The following is a 10,361-nucleotide window of genomic DNA, read 5'->3' as shown; positions in this document are numbered from 1 at the left end:
TGAATTAATGATTATTTCTTAACTTTCAAACGTTTTAATCAATTAACTCTCGTAATGGGTCTCTTACAGACAACCTGTTGCATTTCTAATTTTGTTAATTGTTTTTTTTTTACAATGAAAGAGTGTAAAAAAGCCGGGAATAAAAACCGTGTAAGCTTAGTGTAAGAACTTTATCGTGCAGTGCACAAAATTCAATACTTTCATTCAATCATATACGCCGAAAAGTCATAACGAATGAAATTTTCCGTCATTTGATAAGTTAAGTTTTCATTAATTGCCTAGTATGTGGAATCAGATCACTTATAAAATTCAGAATTTTTCTGTGTATATTGAATTTATTTCCAATGGAATTTCTTTGAATATGCGTGTTTTTTTGAGCTCACTAGTTCGGCAAAATAAGATGTAGACGTCGAATAGAACGGTAGAAAAGAGATGAAATTTACAATTTTCGATTTTCGCCCGAGTTTTTCTCGTATTATTAAGAATTTGTGCAATCATAAAATATCACTTCCCGAGAGGAACAATTTATGTTATTTCCCGCTCGTTGTAAGCGGTTCACCGTGTTTTGAAGCACACAAAAGCGGACAATAGCAAAACGGATATTCAAAAATTTCCCCAGATTTCTTTCAGTCTAGTTTGATCGAGTCAATATTTCCTTTTTTCTCTTAATGTGATATTTGTACATACATACCCGATCAGATGCACATAACAAAATCATAACAGAAGTATATCAACAGTTGATATGTATAACAAATTGTGTTATTTTGAGATATTTAACAAATGAAAACAGTTCAAAGTTAAAACTTATGATAACAATATAATAATAAAATCAGTTATGATGTTTTATTTTCAAATGACTCATGATAAAGTTCATTAATTGAAAAAATGAGTTCTTCCGTTGCTTCATATCGAAATATAATGATCAGAATTTCAAAGATTGATTGTGATAAAATCGATTCAAAATCTGTTACGATTTTGTTCCCGCTGGAGTCTTTTTGGTTATGATTTTTGTTATTTTAACAGCTTACCAGCCAAAACTATTTCAAAATTTGTTACAAAATATATCTGAAATAAATTACTTCAGTTGTTATAATTCTGTTACTACCATCTGATCGGGTACAGTATCATACGATCAAAGCTAGCGATATGTTGATAAACGAAAACATCAAAAGCTCTTTTGAGTCAAACGTGCCACTTAAACCAATTGGTTTTGATTAGTACACCAGGTACTATTCGTGTAGATGGCTCAAAAATTGATGCTGTTTGCTATCATCTATCTATAATATTGAACAGAATTGTGGAATAAGCAGAAACCATGCCAAGTCTTCATCCGGTTAACCAATCTTCTTTTGTGTTAGTTGGATTGCGATAGACTACTTCCGGTGAAGGCACTAATTAACACTCGATCGACGATGATAGTGAAAAGGAATGCGGCCGCACACTGTGAAGCATAGTATAATCAAGGTTGACGCGTAGGTATGAATATGAAATTCGTACACTGCTCACGTATTTTTGAACATTACTTTCGCGCTAGTGTATTGCGTTATTTGGACGTAAATTAGTTTCAGTAGTTTACAGTCGGAAATTCAAAATCAACTTAAAAAAACTGTACTGGAGGTTGCAACAATATTAAAACCACTTGTAATTAGATTCGTGGAGAAAATCGTTCAAACTTAAATTAAAACAATATCACATTTTAAGACGACATAGTAAATAGTTTAAAAATAAACAGTCTGTTAATCAATAAGAAGTGCAGCGCTAAATACTAAAACGGCATATGTTTGTGAAAATCGGTCCAACTATCTTCGAGAAAATGGTGTGGTACTCTTAAAATTGAGTATAAACATTTTCAAATGTGTATGTTGAACAAAGGAATAATTTAGTAAAATAAGAAAAAATAAATTCGAAACATTGCAAATTTCTGGAAAATATGAAAAGAAAAAACTTCTGCAATTGTGGCCTTTTACGACATGGATGCAAAAACCTAGTGGCTATAACCACTATCAATCTCACAGAGAACACAGCCCTGTCCACTTTAAACCGGGAGGGGGGTCCACTTTTCGAAATTCGAAAAATAAATAAAGGAGACCAGGGCTAGACCGGACACGAAGTTAAATAATCCGATGTGTGCTGTAATGGAAGCTGACCCTACTACGTGAGAGACACTCATCAAGCTAGAGCGAGTGAACATTGGCTGGGATAGATGCAAAATCATCGGAGCCATTGATGTTTTACGCTGTTTCAACTGCTCCGAGTACGGACACGAAGCGTCTATATCTCGGTTGATTTTTCATCAGGGCGTATAAGCAAGTGACAGTTTCTCTTTAATCACTCTCTTTCGATTATTGTGATGTGATTAAAAAGATTTTCTTTGATATCACTATTCTGTTTGAAAGTCGAAAGTTTCGGGTATCATTTCATGCAAAGAGTTGAGTGATAAACGTAGAAACCGCTTGGTAATTAATAGAAGAGAAAGTAAACAAAGAGAAACTGTCACTTTCTTATACGCCCTAATGAAAAATCAACCGAGATATGTAAAATCACACGATACTGTTCAAAATGCGCAGAAGAGCACGTAGTTCGAGAATGTCATTCAGATCTAAAAAATGTGTAAATGTAACTGTGTAACTTCAAATCTTTAAAAGATTGAAAAACTGAAGGTCAATCATTCTGTATCCCACTGTATCAAAGACGCTTAGAATAAGCCCGACAACGGATTGATTTTTCCATATAGCAACCAGTCTCATCACATGTGATTCCAGAATATAGCCACTCTATAGTGGAATCATCTGTTTTTGAGGTAAATTTAAGAATAGTATATGTTCTATCGAAGCTGGGAAAGTTACTGCACCCGTGCTCAGAAATGTTTCCGACTTTCAGAAGTAAATCATACAGCTGCGGCATCAACCTACACTTGGTTCTTGCAAAACTTCGTTCATTTATGATTAGAGCGATTCCACCTTGTTCGGTAAAACAATGGACCGTATCAGGGCCGGTAAAACATTTTAAGCCCAGGCGGGTAATTTTGCACACCGGATGTTAACTCATTATTTCGAAGTATTCCTCAATGCTAATTATTTAAATACCACATAATAGTTTTTTAAAAGAGTAATATATGGTAGGTAGAAAAACATTATTTTTATTATCATCACCTGAACTCTCTTTGCAAAATTCGCCCTGTGGAAGAATGGGTAGAACTTACTCGTGAAGATTTCGAGTTGTACTAAACGCAATCTATGATCAAATTATTAATAATATGGGATAGCCTTAAATAATCAAAAATTGACTTTTCTCAAACTATTGAAAACAATGAGGAATACTCATCACGCTTATTTGCGTTTACCGAACTCGCGACGACGGTTTTGAGGTGGCCAGACAAATATCAGTCCCGATATTCAAATGGAAGTGTATAAAACGAAAGTCTAGGCCGAAATTCGATCATGTTTTCTTGAGCTTCATACGGAACTGAACGTCGTGGTGTGGATCTTCCACCAACAGCAGCAACAATAGATTATCAGTAATCGCATTTAACCTCTGAATACTGCATCTGGATTTGAGAACTAAATTTTGGATTGGATTCTGAAACACAACCCTAAAACTGAATTTCAAAACCTGGATACTAGTCAACCTAAATTCTAAACTTAATTTCAGATATAGGACTTTGTTTCAGAATTCTGTATCAGAACTTAGTTTCAGATTACAGATTCAGAAATCATTACTATGACTCTGGAACTGAATCCTAATTCTGGAACTATTTTCTTGACTAGACTTTGGAACTGAATTTATGATCGGAATTGGAATACTGATTTAAGATTTCAACTTCAGAATTATGAAACAAAATTCAGGATGTAAATTCAAAATCTGGATTCCGGAACTAAATGTTAGATTTGAACTTCGAACTCGTATTTTGGAACCGTGACTTCTGAACCAGAATTTCATTCCTGAACTCATTTTCATAACCAAGTTCCTGAATTATGTTTCAGCTGTAAGTATACTGACACTAAATTCGGAAGCCGGATTCTGATACCAGATTTTGGAACTTAATTCAGTTCCTTCATCCAGGCTCAGAATTCAGTTTCATAATTCTAGAACTAAACTCATGAACTGAACTCTTTATCTGGATTCCGAACCAAAATTATGCAACTGGATTCGGAGCCTGTTCCATATTTCGTTTTTAGTTCTTGAACTAAGTTTCGATTCCTCAACCCTGAACCAGAATTTTAGTTCTGGTGTAGATAAATAAATAATGGCAAAAATTATTCAATAGTTGTAAACATTTGAGGGGAACGTGCCATTTGAACCAATTCGTTCTGATTCCTGATCTTCGCCTTTAATTCTGACCTGACATGCGACAACTTCAATACCTGGTATCGATGGGAGGTTAATTCAGAAGAAGGAATAGCACTTTTTGATCCCCAAAAGTACTCCGTAGGGATCATCTCGATCCAGGCGAATTATGTTAAAATCGTGGAAGTTGAGGGTTACATTTGAGATCAGTCAGGTTTCACACAAAGCAAATGCGTCGCATTTCAAACTATTCAAAAGAACTTGGAAGGAATCAATTTTCGGGAGGATACTTCTGCTATTCCACTGTAGTACAGTGATTGCATCCTTAACCTCGTTCGATGTATTAGCCATCAAAGGACACAATCTCTGAAAGGAGGGGCCATTTTGCAGTCAACTGCTTCAAAAATGTTTTAATTGTGGGCATAAATGGTATCAACAGACTCTTGAGAGGATCAGTGACATTGAAGGTTTCACACGGAACGACCGAAATCAGCATTTTCGCGAAAAATTTAGTTGATTTGCTGATTTTAGTTAGTTATTTTTTGAGACAACTAAAAAATTCTTACTTTTGCTAATTTAGATTTTTTATTCTCATTCCCTTAATAATAATAAAATATTTGTTGAAATGACTATTTTTTTTAGTTGAATTCACAAATTAAATGTGCTGTCATTTCTTAGCTAAGGCACATTTCATTTCCATTCAACTAATTTTTTAGTTGAATCAAAGAAATAAAATGTTGTTTTCAACCAACATAAATGGTTGAAATGCTTCTGCAATCTGCAGCTATATGGCGCCCTGTCACCGAAACGGTAACACCGTAATGACTACTAGCCACTAGATGGCACACTACTGCCGAAAAAATTTCAGACGCGGTTGTCTTTTCCATATTGGCAGGTATAAATACGATGTTGCATTGGAGAAAAAGACATAAACGAAACATAAACATCTTTTTGAATTTTTTTTCTTCTAAATCACTGTTTTCTTCATTCTCACTGAAAACTTCGAGCACTCGGAAAACAAAAACCGAATACAAGTAGTACACCGGACGGCGCAGCTCGGAAGGTTTGAAGATACAAAAAAACTTCATCACAATTAGAGTGAAACATTCGAAATTCACTTCACTGTTCCGAGTAAAAACATTATTACGCACAATCGCTTCAAGTGCGCACAAATTCTGAATAAATACACTTTCCACTAAGAGTTTACGTCATGTTTACAAATCGAATCAGAAATTTATGTATGGATATATCGTAACACATGCGAAAAACATCAAAACAACTTGCAAGCAGTTTCAACAAGACTGTCCTTTTTAGCTTTTTAATGGATTGTTTTGCTTTGACACTTCTCATGGGTTTTTGGCTAATAAACTTGTTAATTAAACCAATTTCATTTTGTGTTCTTTGTGCTGTCCTTCAGTAATGATGGTGATAGATAAATAGAAACAAAATTTCTGATTTCAATAACAAATTAGTTGCCAATGAGAATTTCGTGTTGGATTGAAATATTGCTGGTTTTTGTCCAGAATATTCGCCAACTAAACAAGTTCTCTGAAAATAAGAGTTTTTTCCAGCAAAGTAAATTCTCAATTTTAACTAATTTTATAGTTATTTTGGAAATTTTGTTGTTAAAATCAACTAATTCAAAAACAGTAATTCGAATTAGGCACAGAGCTAATTTCGGTCGTTCCGTGCAAGAATCCAGTCCGCAATGTTATACAATTTCAGTATTCCAGCACTTGATTGATTCTCAGTTTGTATTTTAGGGGTACTCGGGGTTTTTGGTGTACCGGGAAGTGCAGGAAACTCTTGGTCTGATGCTAAGTTCGCTAGACCAGGAGCCGTTTGCTTCGGTTTTTGGGAAGCACTTCGACTATTTGTAATTTTTTTGGTCCCCGCAACGGATATCCTTGGGCCTTTACAAGGCAGTTTAGGAGACGAGATCGTCCTTCTTTTCCTAGAACCGCTAGGCATAGTAAAGGATGATCCCTCTTGAGGGTCATCGGAATCATTCTCGTCGGTAGGCAAACAATCAAAGAGATTCATCGATTCGACAGGTGGCATGGCGTTCTTCAGCATCTCTGCGAAAGTTCGTTTGGAACGTTCTTTAAGAGATTGCTTCAATTTTTCTCCGCGCAGTTTGTACGCGGGACATGAATTCAATTCATGTGGGTTTTCCCTACAGTAAAGACACTTTGAAGCTTTTTTGCCACATGATTCGTCTGCATGTTCCCCTCCACATTTAATGCATCTTTGCTAATTGCCGCAGTAGGTGGCTGTGTGACCCAGCTGCTTGCAATTGGTACAATTCATTACCCGCGGGACAAATAAGCGTACAGGTAAGCGAAGCTTGCCCAGAAGGACGTAATTGGGAAGAGCAAATCCAGCGAAAGTTACCCGAAATGAGTCTGATGAAGAATAAGTTTTTGTCTTACTCTTTTTCTTTTTTAACGACTAAGTTTAGTAGTCAATATTTCTTTTTTCTTTTTGCGATATTCTCCTAACCAGAGATCTTTTATTTTGTAGGAACAGACAATGAAAATTATAGAATGATAGTACTCAAGGGAGAGCAAGGATGTGAAAATATAGAACGGAAAAGTGAGACGTGACAGAGGGTCATTTAAGCAAGCAGAAATCTTCTAGTAACTTAACTTTTACCTTCTACCAGAGGAGTTGGGCTTAGGCATCTGAACAATGCGAATCACCCAAGTCTCTGGTATGTCGGAAAGTAGTTTTTGTCTTATCTTCTGCAATTTTTACTGAACGCAATTGCTTGCAGTCCAGTATTTTAACATTCTGAAGAGCAGGATCTCTGAAACAGCCAACCCCACTCTTCAGAAGGTATTCGCAGGTCAAACTCGCCTCACTAACCACGCCGTCAATCTCCACTTCCCGAGCTGGTATGTAAACGCGGTAATTCCTCGTAAAGGCATCATGGCGAACGATCTGATTTGCTTGCTCGAGGGTTTTCACGACAACTTTCAACTTTTTCGCTCGAACTTTTGCTATCTGGATAATGTCCGAGTAGTACTTAGCCAGCTCACTTGATATTTGCATCAAATTGAGTGATTGTTCTTTTTTGGACCGGAAGTATACCAGCTAGACACCACTAATCCAGTTCAAGGTCAGCAAGATGATTGTCTCTGCTGCTAGTGTGCGGAACCTTCGCACGGGAACAATCACAAGCACCGCAAACAAAGAGCAAACCCTCTTGGATACACAATAGAATAACGGCAGTTTTTGATGATAGGCACCGTCTGATCACTATTATACTAGTCTAGTAAACTATCGAATATGTGAGAAAAAAAACCTTTAGCAAGGAAAAACACACACGGCACTGCTTAAGAGCACGAAATAACGTCCGATCGATCGGAGAGATGCGGTACGAATGACACAGATATTTTTGAATCTTAGAGTTTTTTGTGACTTAGCTAAGCACGCATTCAAGAATGTTCCTATACCAACCGAGTACATTTACTTTCAGCTCAAATTTCAAGAATTTATATTTTATATTTACCAACAATCTAAAAGAATCGATATTTTCACAGAATTTTTTAAAATTGAAGAAGTTGTAGGCACTTACGTGGATTTGACGTAAGTGCACATCTAAGAAATTTTGCTTACTGTTCCATTTATGGTCTGTTGAAAAAAGTGGGAACGCTTACTTTGGCTGGACATATCTCAGCTGTTAGAAGTCCGATTTTTTAAATTTGTTTATCATTAAACAAGTTTTAAATGTAGATGATTAGATGTAGATTATTAGATTATTTTTTCTGCAAATTTTAGCTAATACCAAATTCAATCTACATAAAAGATCATAGATGTTTGTTTTACATTTTCTAATATATTAAAATCGAAAACTTCCACGAAAATGTAGAGTTTTTGAGATTTTGAGGTAAATATAAGATTTTACTCCTAAAATTTTACACGTTGCTAAGTTCATTGAGTTGGTAAGTGTGGTATCCTGAATTATTTGATATCCACATTGACTATGATTGGGTTAGCGTGTAGCAGTGGGTGAGAGTGCGGAATAACGGTGGCATGCTTTGAGTCAAAGGCCGCGAACGAGTGTCTAGAATATAAAGCGGCCCTTACACGTGACAATATTATTATCAATCCAAAGTATTGTCAATACCGTCAATCCAATTGACTTGGAGATTGTCATCTGTTTTTCGCGACCCATTGCACACTGCACAGCATCACCTAGTTCCACCGAGTGGATCCTTCTGTCCATAAAACGCATCTTGCAACGTTTTCCACTCAACTCAGCCAGTGAAGCTCCCACCACCTGAATTGACCGTAGGCCATCCGTCGGTAGGTTCACCGGGGATGTTCGTGCGAAAGCTCGTACGGACTAATAAGTATTAATAGTATCTGTTTTTTATCGCTAAATTTCCTGTTTTTTTCCTCGAAATTTTCGGGTGATTTTTTTATTTATTTATTTATTTCGTCAAGCAAATGTAGACTACATAACATTGTTTACAATCTTCACTTACATACTACGCATTATTTCTACGACAAAGCTGAGATTTTATTTGATTTTTTGACATAGTAAGGTCAAGATGTTCGCAGTATTAATTGTAATGGCGCAGTATTCGATTGACTGGACTGTATTTTGCATAATTTGTTCTAGCATGTTTTCCTAAAAATAATTTCCTGGAACGTTGTTGACGGCTAGGTATATAAAAAATTAATTGCGATTTTAATGGAGCTGATTGAATGCGTTGAGAAATAATGTCGCTGATAAGATAAAGCATTTCGAAGTCGCGGCGTTCTTTAAGTGTTTGTATATTGATGAGCATACAGCGTGCTTCATACGATGGTAGAGGAAATGCTGTCCAGTTTAATTTACAAAGTGCATATAAAAGAATTCTTCGTGAATAATGTTATATGGATTCCATACTAGGCTGCAATATTCCAAAATGGGTCTGACATATGTACTGTATAGCAATTTTGTAGTTATTGATTATTGTTGATTGTTGATTATTGATTAATGTTCCACAAATGTTAGTTTGGAGTCCATGATTACACTTAAATCTCATAAAATTTTACTTTTTTCTACTTTTTGATTTATAAAAATATCTGTACAGAATGGGTTTCTTTTTTCCTACTGAAAGTTATTGAGTTGCATTTTTTTACATTGAGTTGAAGTAGACTTTTGCAGCACCAAATGTGGAATAGATTGATATCGTTCTGGAATATTACACACGGAACGACCGAAATTAGCTCTGCGCCTAATTCGTATTACTGTTTTTGAATTAGTTGATTCTAACAACAAAATTTCCAAAATAACTATAAAATTAGTTAAAATGTAGAATTTACTGTGCTGAAAAAAACTCTTATTTTTAGAGAATGTGTTTAGTTGGCGAATATTCTGGACACAAACCAGCAATAATTCAATCCAACACGAAATTCTCATTGACAACTAATTTCGTTATTAAAATCAGAAACTTTGATTCTATTTATCTATCACCGTCATTACTGAAGGACAGCAGTGTCAAAGCAAAACAATCCATTAAAAAACTAAAAGGGACAGTCTTGTTGAAACTGCTCGCAAATTGTTTAGATGTTTTTCGCATGTGTTACGATATATCCCTATATAATTTTCTAAACCGATATGTAAAAATGACGTAAACTGTTAGTAGAAAGTGTATTTATTCAGAATTTGTGCGCACTTGAAGCGATTGTGAGTAATAATGTTTTTACGCGGAACAGTGATGTGAATTTCGAATGTTTCACTCTAATTGTGATGAAGGTTTTTTGTATCTTCAAACCTTCCGAGCTGCGCCGTCCGGTGTACTACTTGTATTCGGTTTTTGTTTTCCGAGTGCTCAAAGTTTTCACTGAGAATGAAGAAACAGTGATTTAGAAGAAAAAAAATTCAAAAAGATGTTTACGTTTCGTTTATGTCTTTTTCTCCAACACAACATCGTATTTATACCTGCCAATATAGAAAAGACAACCGCGTCTGAATTTTTTTCGGCAGTAGTGTGCCATCTAGTGGCTAGTAGTCATACGGTGTTACCGTTTCGGTGACAGGGCGCCATATAGCTGCAGATTGCAGAAGCCAATTCAAC

Source organism: Malaya genurostris, chromosome 2 (genome assembly GCF_030247185.1).
Source record: "Malaya genurostris strain Urasoe2022 chromosome 2, Malgen_1.1, whole genome shotgun sequence".
NCBI lineage: Eukaryota > Metazoa > Arthropoda > Insecta > Diptera > Culicidae > Malaya > Malaya genurostris.
This window is presented reverse-complemented; position numbering follows the sequence as displayed.